This window comes from Protopterus annectens, chromosome 2.part0 (assembly GCF_019279795.1).
Source record: "Protopterus annectens isolate FY-2018-M chromosome 2.part0, PAN1.0, whole genome shotgun sequence".
NCBI lineage: Eukaryota > Metazoa > Chordata > Ceratodontiformes > Protopteridae > Protopterus > Protopterus annectens.
In genome coordinates, this window is record NC_056728.1 from 724,010,624 (window position 1) to 724,035,845 (window position 25,222).

Here is a 25,222-nt window from a genome sequence, read left to right on the forward strand (position 1 = left end):
CCAGGCATCTCTGAAGTGCAACCCAAGATCTGTTAAAGGTTCATAAACCCAATTCCAAGGCAGGCTGCAATCTATATAGCTATCATCCCTCTATTGCATGGAACAAACTCCCACTAGAAATAAGGAACCTTACTCACCCCAAACAATTTAAATTAGCTATCAAAGACTACTTAAAAAAACACTGGCCCTGCCACTGTTCACAATCACCTTGACCACAACCAACTCACTCTGAAATGTATAACAATTACTCACCACCTAACATAATAAGTTCCTCCCTTTACTTCCTAAGAAATTCTCCTAAAGTATTGTCTATACTCTGCTTAGTATTGTTAAGTTGCCTAATCTACTGAAACTAAAACATTTAACTTCCTATGTGCTACACGTTTTACCTTTTTTGATTTGTATTGTTTAACCTTGTCAACTACTTTACCAGAATGGTAACTTTTTTGTATATTTCTATGAGTGTAATAACTGTTATTAAAATGCTTTCTGTATTGGAGCTTTTTTCCCCGGGCCTCCGCTGAAAAAGGGCTTCAGCTCAGTCGGACACTCCCATCAACAAATGTAAAATAAAATAAATAAACAGCAGATATTGTCCATTCTTCTTCTTGTCTTCTCCCTAGAGGATAAATACCAGCATTGCAGTGACATGTGATTGTAGGTAAGTACAAGGTCCCATTTAGTAAAGGACTGCTAGAACCCCAAAGGGCAATTACAGACATCACATAAGCAGTGCAGATTTTGTTGGAAAATATCTGTATCTGTTGTGTTCTGACTAATTAGTGCTTTGACTCAAGATTCTGTAATGTATATGTTCATATGGACTTGAGCCAAGAATTGTTCGAGAGGTATCAGGTAACTAGCTGTTCTCTGCAACTCTACAGTAAAGGAGAGTAATTACCTTTTCATGCTGAACTGGTATTCAAGAGCCTCGCTGTCATCTCATAAGAAATGAATTCATCTTTTTAATGGTAAGTGTTCTAATTTGTTTCAGCAAGCAGCTGCTACTTAGTATGATATTAAAAAAAAGTTATTTCCCTAGGTTTAAAATCCAGAGATAATACAGCAATAAAATGAAATATTTTAGTTTGCATAATACATCTGTAACAAAAGAAACAAAATGCAATACTGAGCAGGAGTATGGTCTCACAGGTGTATCCACGCATATATATATATATATATATATATATATATATATATATATATATATATATATATATATATGTATGTATAGATATGTAAAAGAAAAAAGGAAAACACCGCAGGGGTAAGGTACCTCCAAGCAAAAACTGTGTAAGATCAAAACAAAAGGATGGCAGGTACTCCACAACAATCGAAGCAAACCACTGAATATAGCTTAAAATGTACTCTTTATTCCACAAAGTAACCGCTTTCGCATCTCCAAAGATGCTTCTTCAGACTTGAAAACAGTTACCAAGCACTCAAAACCCTTTTAAATATATCTTCACTTCTATCAAAAAACAATGATAAAAATCACACGATGAAAGCTCTTAATAAAAACACTTAAAGTTGCAGTCCTTTTAGACTAATAGCATAAGTATATATGGATGGTTCCATATGTATATGCATATATATAAATTGAGAATAAGTTACAAAATACATTTTCTAAAATTCTTTTATATGAGACAAAAAACTTTGTTAATGAACTTGTAAACATATAACTTATAGATGAGTTTCACTAACACATCCTAAATTATAAATAGCTCTAAATACAAAAAATAGCTCTATACACAAAAAATACTTATAATAACACATTTATATTCATAGACAATGTAATGACTAAGCATGATTCAATAAACAAAGAATAGCATATACATATTCCTTGTAAATGCACATGCAAAAATATATTAATAATTATGTCACTGGGACTTAATGTTTTAAGGCTCAATCAAGCAAGAATGGTTTCAATGAGACTCTATCATTCAAACCATGTCCCCTATCCACTTGTAACCTAACTATCCACTTCCCTTCCTCTTTCTCTGTATAATTGCTAATATTGCCTAACCTCTCTATGGCATATATAAGTTCTAATACTAGGAACTTAAAAGTGTGAGTTGTGTCATTCTGTAAAACATGTTTATCTATAGCATTACCTTCATTTTCCCTGCTAATAGCATAAACATGTTCCCTTATCCTTTCTCTAAGTGTCCTATTCGTCTTCCCTACATAACAACGACTGCATTTTTGACACATAGCTAGATAGACCACATTCCTAGACCTACAATCAGCGTAATGATTGAATTCATATCTAATGTGCATATATGGATGTACAAAAACGTTTTTATTGGCTATGAAACTACATTGATTGCAGTTATGGCAAGAAAAAGTTCCTTTCCTTGAAGAGTGTAACCTCTTCTTACCATTGTTCTCATAGCATAAAATCCTTTTTAGTGATTTTGTATTCCTCTAACTAAAACTGGGGTATGTACCTACTTCCTTTATTTGCTCATCTAATAATAGTATTCCCCAATTCCTCCTGATTACATCAGTTATTGTATTGTTACTATTAGTATAGGGAATAACTAACCTCTTAGCTCTGAAATTATTATTTTTACGCACTATATGTGAATGGTTACTCCTTTTAATATATGGTTGTCCTGCTTTCTCACGTTTAACTTCCTGCAATGTTTCAAGATCCCTATTATGATATCCTCTCTCTGTAAAATCTCTCTGTATACCATTAATGGCTTCCCTATAAACTGCATCATCACTTACTCAGCGAGAACATCTTAATGCTTGATTTCTTACTATATTTCTATGTACATGTGGTGGATGCATGCTATTTTGGTGTAGAAGGGCATTCCTTCTACATGGTTTCCTGTAGACGTCTGTACTGATAATCCCATCTTCTTTCCTAAGTAATACATCTAAAAATTCAATCCTATTCTGAGATCTCTCACTTGTTAATGTAAGGAAAGTAGTGGTTCCATTAATATGGAATATAAATTCATCTAGAGTATCTAAATCACCTCCCCAAATGAGGAAGACATCATCTACAAATCTTTTATAATACTTAATATATTTTGAAAATAATATATGATCCAGAACATAGGTGTACTCCCAATATGCCATCACCAAATTCGCATAAGAGTTGGCACATGGTGTGCCCATCGCTACTCCTGTAGTCTGTAAGAAATAATTCCCATCAAAGGTAAATACATTGTTAGTAAGGACTAAATCCATTAACATGGTAATCCTAATAACCTATTTATTAGTCCTTTTTGAATTAAATACAACCTCAAAAAATCTGCTCAGATGTTGTTGGGTATACTAGTAAACAGTGATGTTACATCTAGAGTAACCATGTAATCTGAATCATTCAATCTACCATTCAGATTATAGGGTGCTAGAGTCTCTAGAAACTGTTGAGTATCTCTTAGAACCGAATCGGTGGAATCTACTATTGGCCTTAACTGTTTCTCTAAATAAATAGATATACTCTCTGTCATCCAACCTTTTCCTGAAACAATAGGTCTGAGGGGTGGGTTGTCTAGCATTTTGTGTATTTTGGGAAGACCCCTAAATGTAGGAACCAATGGTTTCTCAATCAAAAAAATACTTATATAAACTACTATCTATGACACTACACATTAACATATCATAGAGGTCTTCATAGACATCTTTAATAACCTTATCCAGTTGAGACATTGTCAAAATTCTGTATGTAATTGGGTCTGACAACATAATACTGATACTAGTTTGATAGTGCATTTAAGTTATGAAACTCTGGTTTTAAATTATGTTTTCCTTCTTGAAAAAGTATAAAGAAGTCATTCATACAGGCCATTTCATCCACTCAATCGACAACCATGGAGCCCACAGTACAAAGGCAATAAACGGAAGATATCAGGCGAACAGTTCGAATTCCAGAAGAAGACACTGAGACCAGTTACACAGGACTTAATAGTTAACCTCTCAAAGTATGTATTAACTTTATCTGAAACATCAATTTTGAATAAGGGACTTTCATTTATTCCCTCACAAAATGTAGATGTAAGTGATTTGGTTATAGGCATTAAATGTTTCACCAGGAATATAGCATTAGGTTTGCAGTATGGAAATAATACAATAGATAGTGAACATGTACCTGCATTTAGGAAACCTTCAGTGTTTACACTTAACTTGCATCCATTATTGGAGAGTTTTGAGAGGGCCTGTATGAATGATTTCTTTATACTTTTTCAAGAAGGAAAACATAATTTAAAACCAGAGTTTCATAACTTAAATGCAGATGAAAGATTAGCATTGAAGAAGTTACAGAATAATGATTCAATAGTTCGAATTCCAGAAGAAGACACTGAGACCAGTTACACAGGACTTAATAGTTAACCTCTCAAAGTATGTATTAACTTTATCTGAAACATCAATTTTGAATAAGGGACTTTCATTTATTCCCTCACAAAATGTAGATGTAAGTGATTTGGTTATAGACATTAAATGTTTCACCAGGAATATAGCATTAGGTTTGCAGTATGGAAATAATACAATAGATAGTGAACATGTACCTGCATTTAGGAAACCTTCAGTGTTTACACTTAACTTGCATCCATTATTGGAGAGTTTTGAGAGGGCCTGTATGAATGATTTCTTTATACTTTTTCAAGAAGGAAAACATAATTTAAAACCAGAGTTTCATAACTTAAATGCAGATGAAAGATTAGCATTGAAGAAGTTACAGAATAATGATTCAATAGTCATATGACCTGCTGATAAAGGGGGAGCAATAGTACTGTTAAAGTATAAAGAAATCATCACTGCCAGAACCTAAAAGAACTAGGCTGGCTTGAACTTCCTAACCAACTTGTTCTTCAACAAATCTTAATAGCTCATAAGATTCTATATCAGCCAACCAATACACCAATACTTTCTAGCCTTATTTCCCCATACAATAACCTGAAATAACTTCGCTCTGCCAACAAACTCCTGATTAATATTAGTAAATCTCACAATCATGCAGGTGACTGTTTATTCTCCAACTCTGTTGGAAAAACATGGAATAATCTACCCTCTCATATCACTTCTTTAACCTCTTTCCAAATTTTTAAAAATCAACTAAAGACTCATCTCAATAAACACTGGCTTTGCTCCTGCACTAATCCAGACTAATGCTCACTCTGCTCCTGCACTAATCCAGACTAATGCTCACTAAAAAAAAAAAAAAAAATTTTAAATTCTAGTATCTTATTTTATCTTTTTAAATCATCTGTTTAAATTGCTTTGTTTCTCATGTAACATTTTCATGCCTTTTTGTGAACTTGTACAACATATGGAGCTTTTCTCCCCGGGCCTCCTCTGAAAATGGACATATATCCAGTTGGACTAGCCCGGTCAACAAATGTAAAATAAATAATAAAATAAATTGTGAACACTATCAAACTAGTATCAGTATTATGTTGTCAGACCCAATTACATACAGAATTTTGATGATGTCTCAACTGGATAAGGTTATTAAAGATGTCTACTAAGACCTTTATGATATGTTAATGTGTAGTGTCATAGATAGTAGTTTATATAAGTATTTTTTGTTGAGAAATCATTGGTTCCTACATTTAGGGGTCTTCCCAAAATACACAAAATGCTAGACAACCCACCCCTCAGACCTACTGCTTCAGGAAAAGGATGGCTGACAGAGAGTATATCTATTTATTTAGAGAAACAGTTAAGGCCAATAGTAGATTCCACCGATTTGGTTCTAAGAGATACTCAACAGTTTCTAGAGACTCTAGCACCCTATAATCTGAATGGTAGGTTGAATGATTCAGATTACATGGTTACTCTAGATGTAACATCACTGTTTACTAGTATACCCAACAACATCAGAGTAGATTTTTTTGAGGTTGCATTTAATTCAAAAAGGACTAATAAATAGTCAGGTTATTAGGATTACCATGTTAATGGATTTAGTCCTTACTAACAATGTATTTACCTTTGATGGGAATTATTTCTTACAGACTACAGGAGTAGCGATGGGCACACCATGTGCCAACTCTTATGCGAATTTGGTGATGGCATATTGGGAGTACACCTATGTTCTGGATCATATATTATTTTCAAAATATATTAAGTATTATAAAAGATTTGTAGATGATGTCTTCCTCATTTGGGGAGGTGATTTAGATACTCTAGATGAATTTATATTCCATATTAATGGAACCACTACTTTCCTTACATTAACAAGTGAGAGATCTCAGAATAGGATTGAATTTTTAGATGTATTACTTAGGAAAGAAGATGGGATTATCAGTACAGACGTCTACAGGAAACCATGTAGAAGGAATGCCCTTCTACACCAAAATAGCATGCATCCACCACATGTACATAGAAATATAGTAAGACATCAAGCATTAAGATGTTCTCGCTGAGTAAGTGATGATGCAGTTTATAGGGAAGCCATTAATGGTATACAGAGAGATTTTACAGAGAGAGGATATCATAATAGGGATCTTGAAACATTGCAGGAAGTTAAACGTGAGAAAGCAGGACAACCATATATTAAAAGGAGTAACCATTCACATATAGTGCGTAAAAATAATAATTTCAGAGCTAAGAGGTTAGTTATTCCCTATACTAATAGTAACAATACAATAACTGATGTAATCAGGAGGAATTGGGGAATACTATTATTAGATGAGCAAATAAAGGAAGTAGTAGGTACATACCCCAGTTTTAGTTAGAGGAATACAAAATCACTAAAAAGGATTTTATGCTATGAGAACAATGGTAAGAAGAGGTTACACTCTTCAAGGAAAGGAACTTTTTCTTGCCATAACTGCAATCAATGTAGTTTCATAGCCAATAAAAACGTTTTTGTACATCCATATATGCACATTAGATATGAATTCAATCATTACGCTGATTGTAGGTCTAGGAATGTGGTCTATCTAGCTATGTGTCAAAAATGCAGTCGTTGTTATGTAGGGAAGACGAATAGGACACTTAGAGAAAGGATAAGGGAACATGTTTATGCTATTAGCAGGGAAAATGAAGGTAATGCTATAGATAAACATGTTTTACAGAATGACACAACTCACACTTTTAAGTTCCTAGTATTAGAACTTATATATGCCATAGAGAGGTTAGGCAATATTAGCAATTATACAGAGAAAGAGGAAGGGAAGTGGATAGTTAGGTTACAAGTGGATAGGGGACATGGTTTGAATGATAGAGTCTCATTGAAACCATTCTTGCTTGATTGAGCCTTAAAACATTAAGTCCCAGTGACATAATTATTAATATATTTTTGCATGTGCATTTACAAGGAATATGTATATGCTATTCTTTGTTTATTGAATCATGCTTAGTCATTACATTGTCTATGAATATAAATGTGTTATTATAAGTATTTTTTGTGTATAGAGCTATTTTTTGTATTTAGAGCTATTTATAATTTAGGATGTGTTAGTGAAACTCATCTATAAGTTATATGTTTACAAGTTCATTAACAAAGTTTTTTGTCTCATATAAAAGAATTTTAGAAAATGTATTTTGTAACTTATTCTCAATTTATATATATGCATATACATATGGAACCATCCATATATACTTATGCTATTAGTCTAAAAGGACTGCAACTTTAAGTGTTTTTATTAAGAGCTTTCATCGTGTGATTTTTATCATTGTTTTTTGATAGAAGTGAAGATATATTTAAAAGGGTTTTGAGTGCTTGGTAACTGTTTTCAAGTCTGAAGAAGCATCTTTGGAGATGCGAAAGCGGTTACTTTGTGGAATAAAGAGTACATTTTAAGCTATATTCAGTGGTTTGCTTCGATTGTTGTGGAGTACCTGCCATCCTTTTGTTTTGATATATATATATATATATATATATATATATATATATATATATGTTGTGTTTGTTTTTTTTTTCCGGTTAGGTCGCCACAGCAGAACTCCGGTCCGCTAATGATTGGCAGTAGATTTTTACATGCTGAGTTGCCAGCCCTGACACACAACCTTCAACAAAGGTATGCCCATTCACGCATGTCTCCACACAGAAGACGCTTAGCTGAGAATCGAACAGGACAACGTCTTACTGTGAGGCTAACGCTACCGCAGCACCACCACCGCGATAACTATATATATATATATATATATATATATATATATATATATATATATGTGTGTGTGTGTGTGTGTGTGTGTGTGTGTGTGTGTGTGTGTGTGTGTGAGTGTGTGTGTGTGTGTGTGTGTATATATATATATATATATATATATATATATATATACACACACATATATAGATATACACACACACACACACACACACACACACACACACACACACACACACACACACACACACACACACACATTTCAAGTACTGTTAAGAAGACACAAGCATAAATAAACTGATCTGTAAAACACAGCACTCAAGCCAGGATAACTTCACAAATTAACATAAACCTAAATTTTATATGACAGTGAATTCTATCCTGGAGACAGCCTGTAGCTTTTTATTTGTTTTGTCCATTCTACAGAGGTATCCTAAAAAGAAAATAAGGGCCTATCTGGGTGAAGAAGCAGTCCTGAATCTACTCTTTGCGTTTTGTGGAGTGAGCCTACTTGATGGCTCTATATGTAGCTTTTCTGGGTGGCTTATCTGACAGGTGCTTGCAAGTAAACACCACTCCCAAGCCACGATCCAGAGATGAAGTTTGGTATCTTTGTTTTAGAAGATTTCCTCGGAGTATCTAAATGAACCAACATGGGTGGTCCCTCATCTTATGCTAGTTTTCCAAGGGTGACCCTTGGAGGAGTAATGGCACAAAGAGCCCACTTCCAGAAAAATGCCAGAGTCCAACAAGGAGTTGATATACTAGAACAGAAATTCTGAAGTAAAATATTGAAAAATAGCAGTGTTGTAAACATGGTTTGCTACTGCAATCCTGCAGTGCAGGGGATCAAATTTTGTGTGGTTGAAAGGCAAGTTTCAAAGAGGCGCAATGCTGAACCAGACTACTACGAATTCACAATAATGAATGTGAAGCGTAGTCCGGTAGTCTGAGTTTGGTATTATGAATAGAGATCATGGTACAGTGAGAAACAGTGTAGTGTGATCTTGGATTTGGTATAAATAATTTGCACGGGGTGTGGGGGGTGCAGGGGGGCTTGCCCCCCTACAAAACAGCAAAAAACATGTGCCATTGACGTGAAAGTCTAACGGTTATTTACACTGAATAGCTTGGGTGACTAATGTCACCTAAAGCTATTTCAAATTAAGTTAAATGCAGATGTCGGTGAATTGCTGGTCGATATTGTATAGGGTTATGGTTCTGACGTTATTTTTCACTAATTTAAGCAAACAAAGAAAATGCTTCCTTCATTTCAGTAGTAAACTGCAAGCATGCATACAGCCTTGCATATGCAGATTCATACTTACTCCATGTATTTTGGCTACAGTTTAAACAGTGATGCTTTAGTGAATAAAATACATTCCAGTTAATCTACTGCACAAATTAAAATATATACAAACTTTATAAAATTCACAGGTCACTATATTGTGAATGTTTTAAATTTTACCTCAAAATGTGGCTAAAATGAGACTATATTAATGGATCAAATTAAGTCAAGACTACAGCTCCATTCCAATCCTAACTGTAGCTCTGATAATCTGAGTTCATTTAGTAGTTCAGTCATTGGATAGCAAGAGGGAAGGAATGGGTTTGTATGGTTTATGTCAACTTACCCATTGTAGAGGAAGGTTCTCTTTTTTCACATCCATGATTGATGCCATTCTTTTATTTTTTTTTTGGGGGGGGGACAACCAATAAAATGTTCATAGGTTCCTTCTAAACTTACAGCCGAAGAAGACCATCAAGAAGCTCAACCAGATTACCTAATACCAGACTTACAACATCCCCTATGAAGTGACTTTCTGCACAACCCCCTGGTAAAGAAATATATTTATCCTGTCACCCAAGTTGGTTTTAAAGGTTTCTAGGGAAGTCCTCAGCTGGATAGGTAATGGCAACCTATTAAAAAATAAGAAATCCATAGAGTTAGGAATCTTATTGAGCCATCTTGTGTTGTTGTGCTAGTATAGGTTTTTATGTCTTGAAAATCAGTGTTTGCTTTACCATTGTTAGTTGAAGGAGTTCAAAAAGTGCTAGGTTGTTCATAACACACAGGACTAAGCAGTATTCTGTCCTCAGGAATCTATGCGGTATTGAGAAGAGGCACAGGAATTTTAGTCTAACACAGCAGCAAAGGATACAGAGACCAGACTTTTTTTTTGGTAAGGAAACTTTGAGGTCTCTTAAGCTGGTATAGGTGCTTAGTGAGATGCATGCTGAAGGGTGCATTATATTCAGTGATGGCTCTAATAAGGGATAAAAAAATTGTGACAATTACTTCTTTGGACCATAAGGTGTTACCATGAAGGATAAGCTGTGCATGGTAGAAGGATTTTCTAATCACTACAGAAATGTGGATGGCACAGGGAAGTCTGTTATCAACATATGTACCCAAGTCCTTGGCAACTATGTCAAATTTAAGTGGAATGTCTCTTGTGGTTAGCTTTATCAAAGAAAACTCTGCTGTATTTCTTGGTGTTTAGTGTAAGCCTATAATTAATACACTAAGCTTTTGTTTGGTCAGGCCCTTGCTCAAAATGGGATTTTGAAAACAGTCCCCACATTGCAGTTGTCATGAAAACTTGTTAACCATAGTTCGTTATGCCTCAGAAATATCTTCCAAAGAGAAGGGTGTCCAGGACACAGCGAATATGCCTGACCGTAACAATATGGGTCCAATCAGACAAGTGATTACCAATCCAGAAAATATGTATGGGTTAATAGTGAGAATGGAGAGCTTTTTAATAATCCCAGTATGGAGGAAAATGCCAAAGTTATTGCCAAGGTCCATATAAACAGTGTGGACTGCATGCCACTTATCCATGGCCTCAGTAACCCTTTCAAAAACCTCAAACAGGCTGAGTAGGCATGATCTGCTTTTTACAAAGCTGAACTAGTGTGTATCCAAGGATATAAGGCCATCTGCATCATTGGTTATTAGTTAACCTACAATATGTTCCACTGCCTTGCAAACAATACTAGCGAGACTAATAAGCCTGTAATTTTCAGAGTCAGTAGAGGGGCTACCTTTGGACAAGGGCACCAAAACTACCATTTTCTAGACCATGGTATGGTGAGGTGTTTTGTATACACTCCAGAAGGATTGTAGCTTTCCCCCAGATTTGCACATCAGCCAGCTGCACAGCTTGTTGTCATAATGATGTTTTGCTACTGTGACTACTGACCGTAAAATATACTATCTGAAAATACAGAGAGTAAAATACGATATCTGACCATGAGGAGCAGCCAACATTCATCTACAATCAGGAACCCACCCCACCATTTTCATCAACCAGGAACCAATTAGAATAGGAGGAGGAGATAATTCAAACAAGCAACCCAGGCATGAAATTATGAATGACATGCCCAAGATTATAGTTAGTAACGGGGATATTTTTAAGATTTATATCTACTCGGAACTATCACTCGATGCAGATTGTGCAAATTTATTTATGAAAGGTTTTTCTTTTTTCATGAGTAAACGTGCATCTCTTCCTGAATGTATAATTGGTTTGAAGCTTTACTTCAGAAAAATTAACTTATCCCTGATGTTAAAAGATGTGCCTGATGTCCTGAGTGTATTTAAACTGGCAAGCACTTTAAACCCACCTCTGCACCCAGTTTTGTCCTTATATGAAAAAATCTGTGAAATGAATTTGAGGGATTATTTTTATTCCCAACAAAGGACAGGATGGAACAATTTATCTGAGCAGGATCTTGACTGGGTGAATTTTATTAAATGACAGAATGTACAGATTATAGCACCGGACAAAGGAGGTGGTACAGTAGTTATGGATATGAGTTACAATAACAAAATAATGACATTTTCAAGGGGTGGACAGAGTGGAATATACTTGTCGAAAACAGTAAATTTATATAGGAAAAAGTAAGTGTAATTTATGGTTGGAAAATAAGGTAGAGAAAGTAAAGACAGTGGTAATGAAGGTTGAATTGAACACAAGAAGGAAGGTAAGAACTGCAAGGAAAGTGGTCTGTGCATAGGGATAGGTATTAAGAATTAAAAATATGGTAGAAGAACTATTTTAATGTTTGTATATGATTGGTCAGTGTTTTTTATATAGAAGATTACACAATGAGCATAAAGGGATCTATTTTGACAGGAGGTGGTCAGTGTTTTTATATAGAAGATTACACAAAGAGCATAAAGGGATCTGTTTTGACAGGAGGTGATTTTTTAAGGTTGTTAGGAATATTTTTGGGTTACATTCTGATTACATGTCATTTGGAACTGGGTTCTGTTTTTTTGCTACAGATACAGAATACAATGAATGTGCATATTTTTTTTTTATTTCATTGTGAGTATGTGATTTTAGATCTAAGGAGTCATGAAGGGTTGTATTTTTAAACAAGACTGATATATGCCAGGCATTTGTTTGGTTTGTATAGGATGTTGTGTATGATTTTGTATTAGGAGTACTCAAAGACATTTTATAGCTCTACACAGTCTTTTTTGTTTAGAGCAGTACAGTTGTTGACTTCTATCCAGCAGACATACTGCACAGGTTACAGTTTTATAAAGTTTGTGGCTTGTTTAGGTGGGCTGCTTGTATGTTAGTTAGGACTGATGAAGCAGAGGAGTGTGAACAATGGCTAGTGGTGTAGGTGTAGGCATTTTTGTAATCCGTGTTGTGTTTCTTCTAAGGTAGGTTCTTCTCCAGTCATCATAGATTGTACATACAGCAGTATAATATCTGTGCGGTTTTCCTTATTAAGATACTTCTTGAAGTCCTCCTTCCCTCTACCTTTGAGCTTACTTATGGGCCTTCATTTCTGTCACCTTCCAAGTCTTCAGCCTAGTCTCTGTTGATCTTAAAGACTGCTGTGCACACTGCTTGCAGGTGATTATGGCCATCATTTTTTTTTTGTTTGTTTTTTTTGTGGAACGGCCAACAATTTCTGGAGATGGCTTTACAATCTCAGTTAGATAACAGTGCAGTTTCTTTAGTAGGGGTAAGTCTGGTCGTGTTACATGCTGTCTACAGTAGTACACCATCTTGTGACTGTCGCTTTTAGTGAGCCATGTGTTGGTCACATTTAAGTGGTTTGCCAGACAGAAATCAAGAATGGCCTCTCCTTCATTATTCCTGTTGCTCAACAATGTAGACCCAGGCAGTCCATATAGCCTGTCTGCCCATATATGAGCAGTCAGGTCACCCATTATTAAGAACAATAAATTTAGTCCACATTTCTCCTGGAGGTCCAGCAACTGTTGTTGAAATCCTCTGTATTCCTCACCATCACAGCCCAAGTCCAGCTGTGGGACATAGGTTGTGATCAGGAAGACTGCTCCATCCATACATTGGAGTCTGAGTGCCATGAGTCTGTCACTGACTGTGAAGACATCTCTCACTATCTTTATATGAATCTGTTTCACCATGATTCTCACAACATTTCTTGTCTGTCCTACCTCAAAGTACAAGACACTAGATCTAACAGGATGTAACTTTGTTGCCCTTCCACCTTGACTCCTGGATACACATCAAGTCCAGTTTCTTTATTACCATCCTGCCACCCACTTCCAAGATGCATCCCACCAAGGAACATATATTCAGTGTAGCAATCTTTAATTCATTTTTGGTGAGTTAATTGGTTTAAAAGAGGTATCCCAGGTAACCCAGCCTGGGCAATTTGGGAAACAGCCAGACAGCCAGCCAGCCAGTCAGCTGCCTACTGGCACCCAGGGAGGGTGAGCTTTATGACAAACACACACACACTGACCAGTAGGGGAACATAGACCCCTCCCACTATTAACACAGGTCCCTAGATTAGGTTGCAAAAGACCAGCTCCTCCAACCACTTAGCACCAGCAAATTCCCATGCCCATTTTTGGTGAGGCATGACCAATTCATCTACATCCAATTTTACACCACTGAGAGGCAAAGTCCTTACAGAACATGGAATTTGTGGTCTGTGTTCTCTTATCTTCAGGATACTGCATACCACAGCTGACGCAGTTAATCCACATAAATCTTCTCCCAGTAGACACCATGTTCAGTCTGTGTTGCCCACAATTCTACTCATTTTCCAGTGCATTCTACTACCAAACTTCTCAAGTTTAACTAGGATGGCTGGTTTTGAACCTTGACCTTTCTGTCTTTGAGGCGGAAACACCCACACGTTAATGTGTGGTAGATAACATTCAGAGATTTTTTGCAGCTGTTGGTCCATTGTTAGTTATAGCTGGTTTGAGTTTAACATTGAGATACCACCTGTGTGTCTGATATATGATCAAATCTTTGTATGTTATAGATAAGAGGTAAGATTTCTTCATTTTATTTTTGATTTATTTGGTCTCTGTTATACTTACTACGTCAGGGTTTATTATATTCTATTCAGCTGTGTAACATTCATTTTCTTGCACAAACTACTTATATTCATGTAGGTAAACTTCATTCCATAGTTGTATATTTTATTGTCGTATGCAAACTTATTCTGAGGTGGGGTATTAAAGAGATATGGCCTGAAGTCAGTTCAGTATTTCCAAAGAGAAGGGTGAATTTGCATGAACGTGTATTCTTTTTGTAGTGATGACAGTTTTATATACAGCATTATGTATGGTTCTTTTTTATGGTTGGGATTATGTGGAGATAGGCATTTCAGTTTTAGAAGTTCATGCTCTTATGGTCAATTATTTAAGAGGCAATTCTGATGTTGTGGGGGTTGCTGCAGGTGTCTTTTTCATGTGGGAAGTGTATGTTTGATTGATTTAGGTAAACTTGGGTGGATAGTCATAGTTTGTAATATATGTGAGTATCAAAAAAAAATGTTGATATTATTAGCCATAGTGTTATTAAGTTAGCCACTGTTTCAAGTTATGATTAGTTCTGTAAAGAAAAAGTTTGTTACTTACTTGAAAATTAGTTTATGGAGATACCATAGAGACTGCATACAGGTTTATAGTTACGTCTGTGAGAAGATATGTATGTTTTAAATGAAAAAAATGGTGTCAGAAAAGGGTATGTGTTGTCAGTAAACAATGTGTGCATGTTAGAAATTGATTACTGTAACAATGTTAAGTTTTTGGAGGGGGTGACTTATTTGGGAGGTGTAAAAAAGTGTTTCTAGAAGTCAATGTATTTTATGTATTGCATGGTTTGTACACTTTCCATATGTTGTAGGTGTTTTGTTTCCCATTTTAGATATATATGGTGCAAGCTGTGGAAGAAGTACTGTAAGTATTAAACGTCAATCATCAGGGGTAGCCGGGGGCAGAGGAGGGACAAGAGCAAAACAATCCAACACTTGAAGAGCAGCAGCTAATCAATGCCATTTACAATAAAACTTTAGAATACTAGCTGCAAACAGTTCTGCCTGCTCAGCTTGGGGTCTGTCTCATAACTCAGGCAGCAATCCTTCCAAATGATTTTAGAGGTTGCAATAGATACAGCAAAGGAAGGAGATATAAGCACAGTGGTGTGTTGTGGAGCAGACCTTAGGATATGCAATTAGTTCACACAAATTTGCTTGCTATGAGATGAAAGTACCAAAGGTATAGACACATATATTACAGTGGTCAGGCAATGATGCTTATGCAGAAGCAGAAAGTCAGTATGCCCATTCAACAGAATTACGGTGGTGTTTCCTATTGATGGAGAATGCAGTAAAACAACGTTTTGTTGACAGTAGCCTGGATTAGCTTACTATTGTAAGTCAAACTGAAATAAACTACAAGTAGTACATGCTTTAATCTTTATACAAGAACATTTATCAAAGGAACCATCAGTAGCATTTCTATTCCCGTCTCTTCTCCTCTTCTCTCTGTCAGAGACCCTCCCTTCATCCCCACTTTCCACTTTAAAAAAGTCTCACATAAGCAAATCGGTAACCTATTTGACAACATGTCCACAGACTCTTTCACAGATTTAGACCACATCTTTCTCTGGTTTATCGACCACTTGCAGTGAATTTCTAACCCAGCTTTTTCATCACATCTTTAACCTTTGTCTGACTCAAAATAAAATGTTGATCATCTGAAAAACAGCAAACATTACCCCCTGCCCAAACAACTTAAACCCCAAAACATCTCACTGTTGTCCCATTTCCATCCTACCTACTCTTTGCAAGGTGCTACAAAAAAATCACTACATCCAACTTTCAAGCTACATTCAACAATACCATCTCCTTACCCTAAAGCAGCATGGATTCTCAGCAGGTCATAGTACAATTATGACACTAAAACAGCATGGACTGTGGAGAGGTCATAGTACAATAACGGCATTTTGGTGCTTAACTGATGAAATTCTTCTCAACATGGTCAAAGGTAAGCTATCAGGAACAATGTTCATTGACTTCACAAAAGCTTTGACCTTATCAACCACTAACTCCTCCTTCTGTCTCTTCAGAGCATTGGCATTAATAACATACCCGTCACTCGGTTGCAGGACTTCTTGTGCAGTTATATTCGGATCTTTCTTCTCTCGACCCACATCTCTTTCAGTGGGCGCACTCAAGGTTCTCTCCTAGCTGCTGTTCTCTTCTCTTCTTTCTATTTTCATTAAAAACAAGCTCCTTCATGACCTTCCTTCTCTACAACTAATTCTCTGCTGTGATGATATGGTACCCTTTAGGTCCAGCCACAATCACTCTACAATCAAAACACAGTCACAACACATCTTAACTCTATCAATTGATAACTCATTAACCACAAACACGTAATCCTTCAAAAACAAAAATACATGCTATTTGGCACCCCACAGAGCTTTAAAAATTCACCAAAGTCACTCAATACCCCCCCCCCTTATGACACACCAATTGAAACAACCAACTCCTTTAAAACCCTTAGTTTGTGGCCAGACCAATCACCAACATTCAGTACCCATATAGAAAAACCAAGGGAAAAAGTTAACTCTCTTCTCTTCTTGGCTAGGAAAACCTCACCCTACTTATCCGAACCACCCAGAGCAGCTATAGGGAAAGGAGTCCTGATCAATCTTGAATATGGACTACCCATAATAGCTACAGCATCTAAGAAAAACTCCTCCACACTACAGACTATTGAAACAAAATCTGTCCCTTCATTATTAACTCCCCTTCTCAAAAGCACCATTGCCTTATCCTCAACGAGGCCAAATGGTTCGCTGTGCAGTACAGAGTAGGACTGCTACTAGGTCCTCACATGCTCAAACTTCTCTGTCCTAACTCATTCCCAGCATTAGCTGCCAAACTTTATACTAAACACACACTATGACCTTAGGTGCTTCTCCCAAGCAGACACCCCACACTGACCCCAACAAACCAGGCTACACTGCACTGGCCACTCTTTCTCCATCCTTGCTGCTAAAATATGGTACCCCCCCCTACCTAAAGGGACTGCAATCCCCCTCCTCCCACCTACAAAGCTGAAATTAAAGCAATTCCTCCACACCAAATCAATCTGTACTTGTCACACAGCAGGCCACATCACATAAAGGCCTCTCATCCTCTCAACTATTACCAACTTCTAGCCCCACCACCACCACACCCTCCCCCTGCCATGACTCTCATTATCTCACAGCATTTCTATCATGATGTAAACCTGAAATATAATGATGTGAATTGCAGAATCTGCATTTCTGTCATAACTGTTGCTATATCTTTTAATTGCTACTGTGCAGTTTTTATGTATTGTAAATTTCTGTTCTGTTTTTGATATGTACACCATATTCCCTCTCACCTCTTTTTTTTCTTCTTCTTTTTGAAATACCCACAAACAGTTAGTTGTGACCAGAGTACCATTTTGGTAAACAAATGTACAATAAAATAAAATAAATTTATTCCAGTGGCTTTCCTTGCATCGTGTCTTAAGACGCTGGCAGTTTATAGAAAAGTCTTAGGTGGATAACTACTTTAATGTTTTTACTTCAATATGACATTTAAAAGATAGATTATGGTCAAACCAAACCGTGAGATGTATTATTGTTGTATCTAGGTGCTAAGGTTATAGGTTCATAGGAGGTTACTAGGCTAATAGCCCTAGGGCTTTTACAGGCCTAGCCATGTAAAAATAACATGTACCTTAATTGATAATAGTTAGATGGTTGTAAGCAGAGGGATTCTATGATCAGCACAGACTACCCCTGTCCATGAGGGCCATAGGTGCCACCCCTGGAGTGAATTTAAGGTCACCCATTCAATGGTCGAGGTTGGGCTTAAGTAGGGTCATTGAGGAGCTCTGCTTCATGTGAAGTGGGAGCTTATTCCAGAAGAGTGGCAATCTCTGGGAGATATATCTATCCCTCCGACATGATTTGTTAATGTCACAGGCTAGGCTGAAATCCCTGGAATGAGTGTCTCTTATCCCATTTGACTTGTGGATATGCAGCATTTCCATTAGGGCACAGTCAGACACTGCTCTCTAGGTCAGACACAGGTTGTCTCTCAGCAGCCTGTATGATACAGAGTACAGTGACAGGACTTTCAGTCTTTTCATGTAAGTCATGCTTTGGAAGCCCTGGGTTCACTTGGTTAGAAACCTGTGTGGTCTCTCTAGTTGCCGCAGGTGTCTGGTGAGATACATACAAAAGGTACCATTGTACTCAATTAGTGATCTGACAAGGGTCGAGTACAGCAGTTATAACTTCCCTAGTCTTGGATGTGATGCCCTTGTTTCTGAGATGTGCAACGTAGAAGGCTTTCCTTACCACAATGGACACATGGTGATCGAAGTTTAGATTGCTATCAACCTGTGCCTCCAAGTCTCACACCAGTGAGTTTGGGCTTAGAGGGGTGCTATCTATATCATAATTAGCAAGTGCTTAAGAGTATCACTGTGATCATAGTGTTGCCTCTGAGCTTTTGGTCAATTCCTTGATGTATAATTGCTGTCTTCTTTTACTAAATTTTAAGCAGAGCTTGGAACTTGACCGATTTGTGACTTGAATAAACTTGTTTTGGGCGTCTGTTTGGAAAGTCTTAGCAGAATACTCTGCTAATAAATGAAAATTTAGTCAGGATCTTTGATCATCATGTCACAGCTGTAGTCAGAAAATTCTGCTTAGGACAAATAATAGCCAATGATGTATCATCTAACTCTAAAGATGTCATTGTTGCTTTATATTCTGCACAGATTAGACCAATTACATAGTGCAATACTCCCTTCAGAATGTACCTCACTCAAAATGTCAACTAGAGAAACCCCAGATGTTTCTAAGAAGATTTGAGGCTTAACAATCCTGAGATACCAAGAGAGGCTATAAGCTTTATCCCTTTAGTCAGTTTTCTACAGATGTTTGAGGGCTTTATATCATGCCATTAGATATCAATTTTTCTTTGATCTCCTACATCTTCTAATTAGCATAGCAAACAGCAGATCCAATGACCTAAATCTTCATCAGCAGATATATAGGATGTGATGATGACCCTCTCCCTTCTTTAGAATGTGCTGCCCAACAGGTTAAGCCATGTGATATATTATTATGTTTCAACCACAACCTGAATGACTGGATGGGCGCCCTCAAATTTACCCCATGTTTTGAAAAAGGAGGCACAGAGAATGGGTAATGGCAAAGTTTTGATGGCTTTGAGCTGCAATCACTTGGAAAACCTCATGAATCCTGTGACCCCTATGAAGGGGCAAACTAGTGGTTAATAATGTCATTAGCATAGATATTAACACGTAACATCATGGCGGCTCAGATTCCACTTTTTCTTATAGTGTGTTAGCCAAGCCTATAGCTTGCCAGGGAGAGGAATTCTTGAACAGGTTAATGTTATTAGAAACAAAATGTATCATTAATTTTGGTACCTTACATCCAAGGGGTTTAAATCTGGATATTAATTTGAATGTGGGATAAGAAATATACTATGTCCTTTCATGGTCTGTTATTACAATAGCTCTACAAATAAGTTTGTAAACCTTTACATGTTAGGGAACACTATGGAATTTTGTCTAAATAAGTAGCTCATTGTTATTTAAAAAGATGTATACGTAGTTAATGTGAGTAGAGGTATTTCCAGAAAATATGTGCAATGTGGTTTTAATTATTCATATTTGTGTATTTAAAAGAGTATGGAACTGTTTCATTAAATAATTATTTAGTTAAATAATTAATTAGTGGCTTAATGATGTATTTAGAGATGTATAAAACACATGCTGTATGGTGTGTTAAACATTCCTTGAAGGCGTAAGCCGTGGTACCGGATGCACCAGTAAAGTATTTTGTTCTAACTGTTCTGCAGTTTTTATTTTTTAGAAGAGTTTCAGTTGTGTGTTTTACTGCAGGGATGTTATGACCACCTCGTCCCTGGATTAGATACTCTTACTAATGAGGTGGGCCATGTAGAAAGCTTTCCGTACAACAGAGGCGATATGGTGGTCAAAAGTCAGTTTGCTATCAACCTGGGTGCCCAATTCCCTCACAACTGATTGCGTGCTTGGTGCTTTATTACCAGTGTGATAATTTGTGGGGACGTCATTCTCCCCAAAAGGGATGATGATGCATTTTTTGGCATTCAGTTTGAGGTCATGTTTCTGGCACCAGTCATTTGTTAGGGTGAGACCCTCTTGGAGGATGTCCATGTCACTAGGAGAATTGATGACAGCACCCAGCTTGCAGTCATCTGCAAACTTGGTCAGCCATAGCCCACTAGAATTGGCCTGCACCTCAGAAAAGTATATCCCAAATATCAGAGGCCCCAAGATTGATCCCTTGGGCACACCACTCGATATGGGTCTACTGCTTGAGGTGGCTTCCCCTATTTTGACTAGGTGGGTTCTATCAGTGACCCAGCTGGCTACCCATCATGGCTTTGGCTACTGTCTCAAAAAAGTCAACCAAATTTAACAGACATGCCCTCCCCTTGACAAAGCCAAACTGTGTGGGATCAAGTGTTTGGAGGTTGCCAATGTCCTTATTAATGAGGTCCATGATAACCTGTTCCATGGCCTTGCAGATTAGGCTAGTTAGTCTGATGGGTCTGTAATTTTCTGGATCAGTGGATGCTCTACCTTTGTGTAAAGGGATGACGGTGGCTGTCCTCCACTCAGCTGGGACAAAACCAGTACTCGGGATTTCGTTGAACAGGGTGCCTAATGGTGTGCAAGTTCCTGTCTGAGTTCATGTAGGATGCAGCCTGAGATGTTATCAGGTCCCATGGAGGTTGTATTTTTTTTGCCTTTGAGAGAGCAGTGATGACCTGATCTCTAGATATAAGGGGAAGGGGGCAGGTACTGGGAATATCCTGATTTACTGATGGGGGGGCAGAGAGGTGAAATTTTTGCTGAATCTGTCAGCCAGCAAGTTTGCTATATCTACGGCATTTGTATATGTGGTGTCCTTGACCATCAGTTCTGAACAGATTTTGGACATATGTGAAGAAGGCCTTATGATTGTCTTTAGTAGATGTGGCCAATTTGGACTCGAAGTTTGCTTTGGAGGATTTCACTAGTGCTCTTATTTGCTTGCTTAGGCTAAGGAGAGATTGCTTCCAATTGGGCACCTGCTCCTTCTTGGTCCTGGTCAGAAATTTTTTCTTTTGTTATAGAGTTTATTTATTGTAGATGTCCACCAGACAGGTTTACTCTTCCTTGCAGAGGATGATTTAGTCCTGTCAGGTATTTCTGATTCCGTGCACCTATATAAACATTAGGTACAGTAATATGGTATAGGTTTGGATACTGGTGCCAGTTCCTAGAGAGGGTGACTGAGAAGCTGTTTATGCCATCCCTCAGGAGGTTGTAATCAGCTTTTGGAGAAGTTTTGTTTGACCCTCGCTAGAGAGGGGTCAGGGAAATGGTGACTTCAAACATGACTACTTTATGTTCAGATCTTACAAGGGAGAATGATACTGCGAGATGTTGCAGTGGTTACTTATGTTGGTTAATACCAAGTCCAAGATATTATCTCCTTTGTGGGAGTATCGACTAGCTGTTCCAAAGCATTTGAATTGACAAAATCGAGGAATCTCTGAGCATTTGTGTCCTGGCAAGAGTAGTTCTTCCAGTCTATGTTTGAGTAGTTAAGTCACCCAGGATCAGGGTAAAGAGTTGAGTCTTGATAGATTCAAAGAAATCTAGATAGGCAGTTTGGGCATGTTGGGTCAGATTTGGGGGCCGGTAGCTAGCTATGATTTGTATAGGGGTCTTGTTAACAGTTAACTGCATCTGGAGTGTCTCCTGTGGGGTCTATATTAGAGCATCAAATATTTAACAGTTCGAATCACTAAAGGTCGACTTTTAGTGATCGAACTGTTAAAACATCAAATGTCCAGAAAAAAAATAAAAACAACATAAAAAAGTCCCCCTGCACCCCCACACACCCCGCTACTTAAATATACCAACTCCGAGACCGCACTACATTGAAGTAAATGGAAATCTCTCCTTACGGAGATTTCCGCTTACTTGTTCGATGTTCTGCAGTTTCGCTATTCTCGTGTTGACAATGTCAGATTCAACACTGTCGGCTTTCGAAAATGTAATATAGACCCCTCCTGTGTGTCATACTGTTTGACCAGCCTGGAGGTGTGTATGTCTTTAATATATATTGAAACTCTACCTCCTTTGGCTTTACTACACACAGATTGGGGTCTGAATGTATGATAGGATGAGTAACCAGGTAAGGCTGGGGTGCTCTCTGCAGCTTTGAGCCAAGTTTCTGTGACCACACAGATGTCAGCATTTTCCAGGGTTAGGAATGCTTGCAATGAGTGCAGTTTCATGTTTAGACTCCTAGTGTTTAGCAGCATGACCTTTAATTTGTGTTTTGTTGAAATTTGTATGTTGGTAGTTTTAACCTCATCACTTTTCCTAAAAAAGGCACTATAGATGAGCCAAGAGCCTTTGCCAGAATCCTGAAGCCCAAGTGAGACAGATGCAGGCCATCTCTGGCAAAACATCATGGTCTGTCGATCATATCTTCCCAGGCTGTCAGGTACTGGATCACCCTGGAATGACACCAAAAACTAAGCCAATTGTTAAAGTCAATCTTTTTCTGTTTGTATTCAGGCATTATTCTGGGTGACGGTAGAATGTTACTTAAGGCTAGGGACATACCTGCCTGGGACACATATTCAATGAGTTCAATCATGTCTCTCTTCATATAGTCCAGGGAGGTGCATCTCAAGTCATTCACACCAACATGAACTATGAAAGAGTCATAACAGTACCTGTTGTTGAGAGACTTGAGTGCGTGTGTGATATGGTGGATTCTGGCCCCTGACAGACAACTAACCATGACTTTCTCCTTATCCAGCCTGGTGAAAGGCACATCAGTATGTCTCACAATGGAGTCACCTATGACTAATATGTTGGGTTTATAGTTAAGCCTCAGTGGTTGTGAGACACAGGTGTGAGAACTATGCATGGTATGTGGTGTGGAGGGCCATGGAGATCATGTGTGTATTTGCCTCAAAGGTTTTTGCCTCTGAGGTCTCCTTTGTTTGGGTATCTTTTTGTTGAGGACCTCCACATATGTGGGTGTGTGTTGTGTAGGTGTGGGTGGTGTTTGATGTGTAGTGATTGTGTTGACAACCTTCTCAGTGCCAGATATGCTGGCTTGGGAGGGAGAGAGCTTGGACTCTAGGTTCCTAATGTAATTGCATCTCTCACAAATTGTGTTTCTAGGTGGTAGTAGTAGGTGGTTATCTGTGTACATAAGGCAGTTGCTACACTGTCTCAGGATGCCCATATCAACCAGACTGGCAGGAGAAACTGTAAGAAATTGTCCTTCTGTATTTTTCAGAATCTGAGAGAAAAGGCCAGGGACAGCTAAGGGGTTAGCCTAAAGCCCAAGTGCTTAAACCAAAAGTAAGTGGTTTAGAATAACACTTAAAATTTAAACAGGATATAAACAAGCAGTAACAAATGCAACAGAAAAGATGCAATTGAACACTTTAGAGAACAAGCCGCAGCAAGTAGCAGAAAAAGCAAGATGACATAATGGAGCAGGAGGAGGAAACACAAACACAGTAAAAGCAGCTGAATAGTTTTGTTTTTTTTTTTTGTTTTTTTTTTTTGTTAGTAAAGTGGAAAGGGAGAGAGGGGGAACAAAAGATAATTCATGGTTAAGGAACTAAGGGGTCTGACCTTTCCAAATGATCTCTGTATTAGGTAGAATAAGCTAATGAGATGGGACTGGGAGGAGTGTCCCTTATCACATTTACAGTAGGGGCAGGCAACAGCAAAAGTTGGGTTCTGAATGAATGATAGGATGAGTAACCTAGTATGGCTGGAGTGCTCTCCGTAGCTTTGAACCAGGTTTCTTTGACTGCACAAATGTCAGCTTCTTCCAGGGTTAAGAATGCTTGCAAGGAGTGCAGTTTCGTATTTAGACTCCTAGCATTTAGCAGCATGACCTTTAATTTATGTTTTGTATACAACAGCAAAAGCCACAAGGTTTGGACATATGTGCCAGCTCCTGTGGAGAGGGAGGGGTTGTGAAGCTGTTTATATCTTTCATCAGGAGGTTGTAATTAACTTTGGAAAAAAAATTTTTGTTTGGCCCTAGCTGGGGGTGTGGGGGTGACTTGGAAAGTGACTGCTTTGTGGTCGGATCTTACCAGGGATGGTGACACTGTAGGGATGCTGCAGTGGTTACTCGTGTTTGTTAATACCAAGTTTAAGATATTTTCACATCTTGTGGGGTGTCAGACAATTGGTCCACGGCATTTGCATTGACAAAATCAAGGAGTCTCTGGGTATTTGTGTTTTGGCATAAGTATTTCTTCCAATCTATGGTTGGATAGTTAAAGTTACCCAGGATCTGGGTAAAGGGTTGAATCTTAATAGACTGAAAGAGGTCCAGATATGTGGAGTGGGCATCTTGAGTCAGAGTTGGAGGCCTGTAGCTAGCTATGATTTAAATAGGGGTCTTGTCAATTGTTAACTGCACCTGGAGTATTTCCTGTGCATCATACTGTTTCACCAGCCTAGAAGTGTGTATGTCTTTTATTATATATATTGAAACTCCACCTCCTTTTGTTTTGCTGCCCACAATTTGGGGTCTGAATGAATGATAGGATGAGTAACCTAGTATGGCTGGGGTGCTCTCCACAACATTGAACCAGGTTTCTGTGACTGCACAAATGTCACCTTCTCCCAGGGTTAAGAATGCTTGCAATGAGTGCAGTTTCATGTTTAGACTTCTAGCATTTAGCAGCATGACCTTTAATTTATGTTTTGTTGAAATTTTCATGTT